Source organism: Malania oleifera, chromosome 11 (genome assembly GCF_029873635.1).
Source record: "Malania oleifera isolate guangnan ecotype guangnan chromosome 11, ASM2987363v1, whole genome shotgun sequence".
NCBI classification, from domain to species: Eukaryota; Viridiplantae; Streptophyta; class Magnoliopsida; order Santalales; family Ximeniaceae; genus Malania; species Malania oleifera.
The window spans coordinates 53,823,330-53,835,438 of NC_080427.1; positions in this window are offsets into that span (position 1 = coordinate 53,823,330).

A 12,109-nucleotide genomic window follows, 5' to 3' on the forward strand; every position below is an offset into this window, starting at 1 on the left:
GGGGCCCGCCTCATTTATTAATAAAGGAGGCAAGAATACTTGCTGCAGCTAAGCATGCCAATGTCAAAATTGGCTGGCTACAATTTGGTGGCCTCTTTGTGGAGAAAGGGTATTCAAAACCTGATGATGAAGATGAAAGGGAAGATGACTGCAATTTGTCAAAAGTGGTTGTTATTTGGTGCAGAAACTCCACCAACCTTTTGACAAGGAAAAATGTGCTGATTTTTGGAGGGAATCTCCTCCTATAAAAGGGGCACTTCCCCTCTGTTGTGATGTACACAAAAACACAAATAGAGAGTGAGAGTGAAGATATAATTATTAGTACACTTTGAGTGTGTATTAAGGTGAGTGAGTTGAGTGAATTGTAATCCTCCTCCTCCTTCACTGTATATCCATATATATATATATATATATATATATATATATATATATATATATATATGTTGACTCTACGTGTCCAATCATGTTTTGATAATGACAAATCACTTGCTATTTGATCTGTGCATCGAGTTTGTGAACAGGAACTATATTAAGCATGCACAGAAAGATAATGAGTCATGAAATCCTTCAAGTAAAGCTTACACATCTTGGCAAGTACCATGGAACTCAAAGAGTATAAGAATCAAGATACAAGCTGTAAAGTTCAAGAATCTCTTGGGAATGGGTATTTAAAGCTTATGTATTTACATTGTCATATGATTTTTTTGAAGCTCAAATATAACTTAGAGTGATTTTAGGTTTCATGCATTTCATGTATATCATTAGGGAACCTGTATGAACTTAGAAATGTTTTCAAATCATTGAAAAATATGTTTTATAAAAGACCCAAGAAAAGAATCAAAGCAGATTTTTAACTTAGAAAAGAAAATTTGAGAAAAATGGGACTTCGATCGCCTAAACTTTACTTCAGTAGCCTGAAGAATAAGTTCGGTAGCCTGAAGATTAAGTGCAGTTGCCTGAAGAATTAAATGGGAAAGACAGAATCTGACAGAGGTACTTCGGTCGCCTGACCCTAGAACCTCAGGCACCTGAAGTTGTCACTTCAGGAGCCTGAACCCCAGTTCGGTTGCCTGAACTTGCGGGAAAGCCTAAAAAATCATATTTTTATTAAAAAACACGCAAGCTATCTGATTGATCCAACGTCTGAGATCAATCCTAAGGGTCATACACTATATATATTAAATGTCTAAACCCTAGATCGAAGATGAGACACACAAGAAAGAAAAGAACACACCTTGTTGAGAGAACGTTGAAAATCTACTCTTAGTGCTATACGATTGCTTACTTCTCAATCTCTAATCTTCAAGCTTGAGCAAATCAACTTAGATTCTCAAAGGGAACTTGCTTACTCTACTGTACTTCAATCTAGTATTGAGGTTTGATCTTTCAAGTTTATATTCTTAAGAAATTCTCATCTCATTGCTTGTTCTTGACTAAGTATTGAAAAGTTTTGATCTTGAGTGTATCAATTCATATAAAATATATTTTTGAGAAGATCATTACTTGAGAAAACTTATTTAACTTGGTTGATTGATTTTTGATTCAAGTGGGTGTTCTTCAAAGGATTTATATTTTGATATATTAAAGCTTGATTAAATATCCTTGGTACTTATAACTATATTTCTAAATTGAGAGATATTTTTTGAAAATTAATATTCTCAATTTGTGATAGAATACATGGAATAAAGATTTGTGATTTTGATTAAGCTTGTTTTCAAGACAAAGATTTTGTTAACGAGTTCACTTCAAACATACTTTTGCATCTTTACAAAAGTGAACCAAGAACCCTAGTTAACTCCGAGGCATTTCAAATATATTTTAACTTGGGAGTTTTGAATAAATCGGGATTTGTGTGTTGATGCATAATCATTCATAAAACGATTTTATCGTTTTTCATACATTCACAAGCTTCAAGTTATATCATATGTTAATGTGTTAGGAATTTGAATTGTACTCACAAGCTTTTGTTAGAAGCATTGTTTTGAGTGTTATTTTACAAATTCTATTGTATACACAGTTCGGTGTGTGAACCGGTGTGTGAAGAGAGAGCTGTATCTCTTGTAAGCAGCGGAGTAGGAGGAAGTTGCACCTCTTGTAAGCAGCGAATTGTACGGGAAGCTCCGTCCCACTTTAAGGAGCAGGGTTTTTAATGAATCCTTGAGTGGTTACTCAAGGCGAGGACGTAGGCCGGGTTGGCTGAACCTCGTAAGATCACGTTTTTCTTCTCTCTTCCTTTTACTCTTTATTTTCCGCATTATATTTAAAATCAAGTACATTGCATACATAGATAGGATTGCCACACTCACACGTAATTGAGCAATTAGAAGTAGTTGGTAAACTTATAAGAAGTGTGTGAAAGAAAATTAAGTGGCTTAAATTTTTTTTTTATATCCAATTCACCCCTCCCCCCCCGCCTTTGGGATTACACCTTAATCAACAATATATATAGTGAAGTTACTCCTCTCTCGTGGACGTAGGCAAAATTGGTCGAACCAAGTAAATATTGTGTATTATTTTGTGTGTGTGGTATTTGATCTTGGACGGGATTTAACAATTGGTATCAGAGCTACTGGTTTACCACCTTGTTAGTAGGTTTTACCTTTTTTTTTTTATATTAATACCGCCTTGAAGGCAAGTTTTATTTCTGTGTATCAATACCGCCTTAATGGCAAGTTTTATTGATATGTATTGATACCGGCTTCATGGCTGTATTTGTTCCTAACCTTTGAGATTATATTGTAGTAACATTGTTCATTGCAGTTGTCCACGTATAGTACCAAAGCATATTAAATGGAGGAAAGTAAAGTCTTGGGAGCAGTTTTATGATCAGACTTAGAGAGACAAATTATTCCATCTGGAAGACAATGATGGAAGATTTGTTGTACTGTAAAGATTTGTTCGATCCCATTGAATGCAAAGGGATCATGCCAAGTGGAAAAACTGAGTCTGATTGAAAGAAGCTCAACAAAAAAGTTGTCAGTGTTATAAGACAGTGGGTTGAGACGAGGGTAATTCATGATACAACCAAAGAAACGGATGCCTACAAACTTAGGCAACATCTAGGAGAGATGTATGAGCCAAAGAATGCCCAGAACAAAGCCTTCATGATAAGAAGGCTTGTGAATTTGAAATTATATGATGGACAAAATGTTTCAGATCACTTAGATAAATTTAATAGAATTCTTGATAATATGGTAAGCGTGGAGCTAAATACTGCAGATGAAATTCAAGCATTGATTTTGCTAAGTTCATTACCAGATAGTTGGGAGACACTAGTGGTAGCTCTTAGTAATTTAACACCAAACAGAAAGGTAACCTTGAGCATGGTGAAGGATAGCATCAAAAGAGAAGGCAAGAGAAGAGTTGAGCAAGGCTTTCCCACTCACTCTCCAGGACAAGCGATGGTTACTAAGAGGGGCAGAAGCAGATATTCCCAAGGAGACAAGAAGAACACAGGCAAGTCCAGAAGCAAGTCCAAAGGCAGATCAAAATCAAGGGATAACTTCTCCTATTATTATTGTAATAAGCTTGGACATGTAAAGAAGGACTGTTGGAAATGGAAGGAAAAACAAACCAACGAAGACAAGAAAAAGAGGAAAAAAGTTGTTAGTTTTGGTGCAACCCCAAGAGGGGGGTGAATTGGGTGTTTAAAATTTATCCCCTAGGTCTACTAGTTTTAACAACAGTATAACATAGCCTAGGTTCAATCTATGCAATCAAAAAATAAACATACATGTGCAGTAAAAGTAAAGTGCAAAAAGTAAACAATACACGCAATATGTTATCGAGGTTCGGCCAAATTGCCTACGTCCCCGCCTTAGCTACACCAACTCAAGGATTCCATTAATGCTCACTTAACGGGTGGAGCGGCACCGATTACAACCAGGTCAATTCAAGGGGCTGACCTCAACCAACACGCCTTACTAGAATGACGCACCTAGCTTTCCTAACCGGGTCTAAGCCAGTCTGGTGCTATTCAACAGGGGTAATCTCCCTCTTCAGGCTTGCGTCTAGAATACAACCAATGTGTATAAAATTTGTACAAGAAAATACGCTTCTTACACAAGCAGGTATGTGCACCAGTACAACTCAAGCAATAATGCAAGCATGTATGATATGTAAATATGCTTAGTGCGCTAATGTGTGCTAAACACTCAATCAAGTATAGATTATCAGTCCAGATTTAGAGTGTATATCAAAGCAAGATTTGAAACACAATATGTGAATAACACAAGATCAGATCAGGGTTTCAAATATCTTAAGCAAGTTGATTCAAACAAACTCAATAAGATATTTCAATATACAAAGCACAATGGAGTATTTGAAAACTAGCTTTTGAAAAGGATTTTGCACAAAAAAATATAGGCTTGGGTATCTTGCAATGACAATGCAAGAACCACAACCCTCAAAGTCTTCCCACACACGATTTATCAAATGAAATCGGTGGAAGAACTTTAATGCTAAACTCTCAAAGAAAATCAATCAAGCAATAATGCAAGTGAGAGTTCTAGTTAGTAAGATTAAGCACAATAGCCTTAAAGATACTCACAATACTTAAAAAGATCAAGGAGAGTGGACTATGTGAGTGTTTGGAAGTTGTATTGACTAATATAGGGTTTTGGATGTTGAGAGAATTTTGCCCTAATCAAGTTTGCTAATCAATGCTAATTATGACAAATGAACAGGTATTTATATGTAACGAGAAATTTTTTTACCGTTGGGAACTCCATGGGGATAATTAAATTTGTTTTAAAAGCCATTAAGAAAATTAACCCAGTTTACCTCATTTAAAAAATAGTAAAAAATATTTTAACCCGAGAGGTTCGAGTGCCCGGCCTGAGGTTCGAGTGCCCGAACAGACTCACTTAGAAAATTGGTTTTTTAATGGTTCAAGTGCCCGAAGAAAGGGTCGGTCGGCTGAACAAAAGTCAATAGCATTTTTTTTGTAGGTTCGGGAGCTCGGTTTCAAGTTCGGTTAACCGAACTAACCAATTTGCCTCGAGCCCATTTTGAACGTGATCGTTCGGGCATTTGAGTAGTTGAAAAGGAACCTAACACAGGTTCGGGTGCCCGAGGGAGATACGCTCAAATCAGGTTCGGGTGCTCGAACACAAAGTCAACATATTGACTAGTTTGGTCACCCGAGCCGTTTTACACGGCTTACCGAACCCTCTCAATATTTTCAATTAAGTTCATTTTTAGCCAAATTTAATTCCCCTGATATGAGGAGTGATGTGGGGGACTTTGTGTACTAAAAGTAGGTACTTAAGGTCCAACTAAGGTATGTATGAGCATACCTACCTACCATGCATGATGCAAATTATTACAAGCTGCAGGGTGTACAGTCCATAATAAATATTACATCCCAAAATAAAGAAAATGAAATATAATTACAAATACAACACCAAATTCTTCATTCTTTGGCACGAACACCGCACGCTATCATGGTATGTCTTTCAGTCCAAATACACGTGCACAGAGAACCTGCATGCAAGCCTTAGTACAACTTTATCATGATCAAAACTAGGGGTGACCTATCAAGTCAACAAAAGTAGTGCAGCTGTGACTTTTGATGAAGGTGAAACTTACGTGGTGTGTGAGGAAGGACGCATTAACCTCACTTTCCAAGATACAACATGGATGATTGACTCCGCAACATCATTCCATGTAACAACATGAAGAGACTTCTTCTCATATTACAAATGCGGTGATTATGGATTTGTTAAGATAAGAAATGAAGTCAAATGCAAAATTTCTAGTAAAGGAGACGTGTTGATAGAAAAAAATGTTGGATGCAAGCTAATACTAAAGGGTGTTCGGCATGTACCAGACATTCGCCTTAACCTGATCTCCACAGGTTAACTTGATGACATGAGCTATGAAAGTTATTTCAGTAATGGAGTCTAAAAGCTCAAGAAAGGGAATTTGGTGGTGGCCAAAGAAAAGAAGGACGCTAGCTTATACTACACTCAAGCTAAGCAACTTTGTGTAGGAGATGTGAATGCTACAGAACATGAAGTCACCATTAAGTTATGGCATAACACGCTTGGCCACATGAGCGAGAAGAGACTCCAGATTCTTGCAAGGAAAAAGCTTCTTCCAAATTTCTCAAGTAATTCTTTAAAGAATTGTACTCATTGTTTAGCTGGTAAACAACATAGAGTTGCATTTTGAAAGAACCCCCCATTTAGGAGAAAGCATATTCTAGATCTGGTTCATACTGATGTGTGTTTTATGAATGATAAAAGTATTGGTGGATCATTATATTTTGTTACATTCATTGATGACCACTCTAGAAAAGTGTGGGCTTATCCTTTAAAAAGTAAGGACCAGGTGTTAAATATGTTTAAGAAATTTCAGACCAATGTTGAAAGACAAAGTGAAAGAAAGCTTAAATGTGTTCGTTCAGACAATGGTAGTGAATACATTGGGCCATTTGAAGAGCATTGCAGAGTCCATGGTATTAGGCTTGAGAAGTTAGTTCCCAAGACTCCTTAACACAATGTCGTTGCAGAAAGAATGAGTAGAACCATCTGCAACAAGATTATCTGCATGCTCTCTCATTCAAGGCTGCCAAAATCCTTCTAAGGTGAGGTGTTAATGACAGGAATTAACCTCATCAACATTTCTCCTTCAGTTCCTTTAGGAGGTGACATTGCTGAAAGGATCTGGACTGGGAAAGATGTATCTTACAAACACTTAAAGGTTTTTGGTTGTAAAGCTTTTGTCCATATTCCTCGAGATGAGAGGACCAAACTTGATGCAAATACAAAAGAGTGCGTCTTCATCGGTTATGGTATTGATGAGTTCGGCTACAAACTATGGGATCCAAAGAACAGGAAAGTCATCCAAAGTAGAGATGCGGTGTTCTTTGAAGATCAAACAATTGATGATTGTGAGAAGAACGATAATCCAAAGCACGTCCTCAGGAATCCAATCGAGCTGATTCTAGATTCACTACCACGGCCACAAGAAGAGCATAACGATAACAGGGAAGTTGATGAACCAATAACTGAAGGTGATCAAGAAGCTCCAGCAGCAGAACCCCAAATAAGAAGATTTACCAAGGAGCATCAACCTTCTAGCAGATACTCACCAGATGAGTATGTATTTCTAACTGATGGAGGAGAACTAGAATAATATGAGGATGCCATGTCACATAAGCACAAGATTGAGTGGTTGAAGGCCATGTAAGAAGAGATGAAATCATTACATGGGAACCACACTTATTATTTGGTAGAACCACAAAAGGGAATGAAAGCACCCAATAACAAATGGGTGTTTAAATTGAAAAATGAAGAAGGAAACTCATAATCAAGGTACAAGGCGCGACTAGTTGTGAAAGGCTCTGGTCAAAGATAATGCATTGACTTTGAAGAGATTTTCTTGCCTGTGGTAAAGATGTCATCTATTTGAGTTGTTCTCGGATTGGCTGCTAGCCTGAACTTGGAGATTGAGCAGCTTGATGTAAAAATCATATTTCTCTATGGTGATTTGAAAGAAGAAATCTACATGAAACAATCTGAAGGATTCGAGGTCAAAGGAAAAGAACAGTTGGTGTGCAAATTGAGAAAGAGTTTGTTTGATCTCAAGTAGGCACCGAGACAGTGGTACAAGAAGTTTGATTCCTTTATGATGGAGCATGGGTATAGGAGGTTCACAACTGATCACTGTGTTTTTACTAAGAGATTTTCTAACAATGATTTCATTATTCTCATGCTTTATGTGGATGATATGCTGATTGTTGGTCGTGATACTAAGAAGATAGAAAAATTGAAGAAAGAACTAAGCAAATCCTTTGCAATGAAGGATTTAGGTCCAACAAAACAATTTCTAGAAAAGAAAATATTTCAAGACAGAAAAAATAAAAAGTTATGGTTATCTCAAGAAAGGTATATTGAGCAGGTGCTAGAAAGATTTAACATGAGCAAAGCAAAACCAGTTAGTTACCCCTTGTAGGACACTTCAAGCTTACTTCCAAGCAATATCCTACAAGTGAAAATAACAAAGAAGAATTGAAGAAAGTGTCTTACTCTTCAACCGTGGGTAGCTTGATGTACACTATGGTATGCAAAAGACCCGATATTGCTCATGTAGTAAGAGTAGTCAAACGATTCCTTTCTAATCGTGGAAAAGAACATTGAGAAGTCATCAAATGAATTCTTAGGTATCTTAAAGGTACTTCTCATTTATTTTTATGTTTTGGTCATGACAAAGCTATGTTGGAAGGTTATACAGATGCAGACATGGTCGATGACGTTGATTCCAGAAAGTCTACTTCGGGATATTTGATGACATTTTCAGGTAGAGCAGTGTCATGGCAATCAAAGGTACAAAAATGTGTTGCATTGTTCACTAGTGAGGCAAAGTACAATGCCATCACTGAAGCAAGAAAAGAGCTTCTATGGATGAAAAAGTTTCTGGAGGAACTTGGCCTCAAGCAAGAGAAGTATGTTCTCTATTGTGACAGTCAAAGCGCTATTCATCTCAGTAAGAATCCAAGTTTTCATTCAAAGTCAAAGCATATTGATTTTCGATGTCATTGGATTCGAAGTGTTGGAGTCAAAGTAGCTAAGTATAGAGAAGATCCATACTGATGACAATGCATAAGACATGATGACTAAGACAACGTCCAAGTCAAAGCTCGAAGCTTGTAGAACCGCTATAGGTTTGGTGGAACTCTCCACATGAGTCGGGCAGGGGAGATTTGTTGGGGCCCGCCTCATTTATTAATAAAGGAGGCAAGAATACTTGTTGCAGCTAAGCATGCCAATGTCAAAATTGGCTAGCTGCAATTCGGTGGCCTCTTTTGTGGAGAAAAGGGTATCCAAAACCAAATGATGAAGATGAAAAGGAAGATGACTAAAATTTGTCAAAAGTGGTTGTTGTTTGGTGCAGCAACTCCACCAGCCTTTTGACAAGGAAAAAGATGCTGATTTTTGGAGGGAATCTCCTCCTATAAAAGGGGTACTCCCCCTCTGTTGTGATGTACTTAAAAACACAGATAGAGAGTGAGAGTGAAGATATAATTATTAGTACACTGTGAGTGTGTATTGAGGTGAGAGAGTTGAGTGAATTGTAATCCTCCTCCTCCTTCACTATGTACTCATATATATATAGTGAAGTTACTCCTCTCATGTGGATGTAGGCAAAATTGGCCGAACCACGTAAATATTGTGTGTTATTTTTTGTGTGTGTTATTTGATCTTAGGCGATATTTACATCCCAATAGAAAGTCTAACCTTGGTGTGACTAAGCTATGACCGCATCCGACCTTTACTTGACCAGTGAGACCTGAGGGAGGTGAACATTGCTCCCGGGTTTGGTGCCGCATTAGGGGGTCCAAAGGGCTTGTCGGTAGTTAGAGTTCCTTGTATTAGAAAAAAAAAAAGGAGGAAAAGGAAAAGACATATCCATAGAAAGTGTGAAAAGGTAACATGAGTGTTGCTGTTGAAGCAACATCATAAACCTATGGGGCGTGGGAGAGTGTAGAGGTGAAGTAGATAAAGTGATAAGAGGACAATTTTAGTTTCCTTGTGTTGTGGGTTGAGAACAGGGCAGCAAACGTGTAGAGCAACTCACCTACGGATGACCGAGTGACCGTTTTGGCCAGTGATTAGCTTTGAAAAACTTACCCTCAAAACGTGTCGGTTAGTTTGTCTTTTCGAGTACATTCAATGGATTGGTGGTAGGTAGGGCTATTAACTCGTGGGCCCGCTACTACATAGCCATTTTTGAAAGACTCTCATTACAATTTTTTTAAAAAATAAAAAATACAAAAATAAGAGAAGTAGGGGTGACAAAATGGATCGGAACCCGACGGACAACCCATGATCCATCCATTTAAATCGAGTTCAAGTTTGGTAGAAGGTGACTTATTTATAAACAGGTCAATATGAACCCCCATTTAATAAACGGGTTAGGCGGATTTGGGTTGGGTACCAATCGGGTGAATCATTTAATTATATATATATATATATATATATATATATATATGTATATTGCAAAAAGATTAGTTTTTTTTAGGGGAAGTCTGTGTCTTTTTGGCAAACCTTATGAGAGGTTTGTGGCATTTTCGAAACCTCATGGGAGGTCTGTGACATTTTTGACACCTTAGGAGAGGTATCTATCTTTTTGTCATACCTCAAGGGTGGTGAGTGTCTTTTGCTCTTTTTAAAATGAAACAAATATTTTATCTAAAATATCATTTTGATTTAAATCTTCTAATGACCTCTTTACCCCAATAACCTTCGTACAATTGATATCAACAAATATGATCAGGCTCTTTGAACAATCTCCCTCTCAGCTACAACATATTTTGAGTGTTGTTTCGATGCTATAAGTTTGTACTTGTGAAGTATGAAGTGTAATGACCCGAAGAATAATGGTATTTAAATAATTAAGAGAAAGAAAAATGGAAATAGAAAAGAGGGTTCGCATTCGTCGACGACGTTGCATTTGGGCTCATCGACGAAGGTGTGCTTCGTCGACGAGAAGATACCGAGAGGCTATTTTTTCAACTCTAAATTTCGTCGACGAGGAATAGTATTCGTCGATGAATTGCCTTCTTGACCTCGTCGACAAAGTGACGTGGCTCATCGACGAAGGCTAGTATATAAATAGGCCTAAACTTCATATTTTGGCTGAATTCTCACACAAAATGTCCCTCTCTCTCCTCAGTTCATCCCTCCTCCCTTCTCTCTAAGATCTCGGGCTAGATTTTCGCTGGTTCGACGATCTAACTCTGCAAACCTACAGGAGTGGATCGTCGATGGAACTACTTTGGAATTCATTCTTAATTCAAGGTAAGGCTATTTATTCAGAATTTGGTCTTCCATAATTATAGGAAATGATATTCATGAAAAAATACTGAAGTTTGGTTCTAAAAGTTGTTGTTTTCAAGGTGTTGAATGGGGAACCCTGCGAGTGCAGGACCACTGAATTTTAGGGGGGATTTCTTTTCAGTAATCAGGTAAGAGAATAAACTAAAGCAGTCATTTTCCATGCAAATTATTATTATTTATTAGCAAATTAATTTTCAGGAAGCATGTATTATATATATATATATATATATATATATATATATATATATATGTCTGTGTAGATTGGTAAAAATACATATTTGGGAAAATACCGCTATTATGTTGAAATGTATATATATTATGAAATGCTAGAAAATATGATTTTAGAATAGAATGTATGGTTTTATTCAACATTGTGTGGCATGAATATTAGTTTACATGGAAAATATTATGTTATGGCAATTTTACGAATAAGGTATGTTTTCAGAGATTATGAAATAATGCAGTACATTATGATTTCAAAATACATGATAAATGAATTATTTATTTAGAATGATAAGTATGAAATGTTCGGGGCAAAGCTGTGATTGATAGCTAGAGCAAAGCCATGTATTATGTATGATTTCGGCGTAAGGTCATGTTTATGAATGTTCGGCGCAAGACCACAGATATGAAAGAAATCGGTGCAAGGTCGTATGTATGTATGTATGTTATTATAGAAAATACTATCAATCTATTTATGTTAGGCAAGTATATTATCATGCATTATATGTTAACAGAACCCAAATGATAGTTCAATTCAGTTTCAAGAGTATGGTACCGTAGCTATACAAATTAGATTATTATGATCAGACTTGTGCTAACCGCCCCTGCAAGTAGAGGGGGTGGGAGATGGATAGTCGATGTGGCTTTCAGTGTAAAATGTTAGACGTTCACCTGGCAGTCCAGACCAGGGTGTGGTGAGCTTATCGTACTTATAGACATTTTTTACCCGACAGTGGTCGGTCAGCCATTGTCGAGTCCCACCTTTGGGCTATACAACCCGTCATTGGGGGGGGGGTAATACATGACGTCAACTAGTAATACATTCTGGGTAAATTACAGTATTATCAGTTAGATGGGAAAGTTGTAAGTGAATTATGGACAAGTTTTGTGATAGACTACTCGGTTGTGAGTGGATGTCCACTGGTGCACTATTCTAGTGATAGAGGATCTAGGCTTGGTGTTATATTCGGATAGTAGATCTTTCTGGGTTATAAGAAAGGATGGTGCAAGCAGAGTGATCCTATGACAAATAAAGAGGTGAT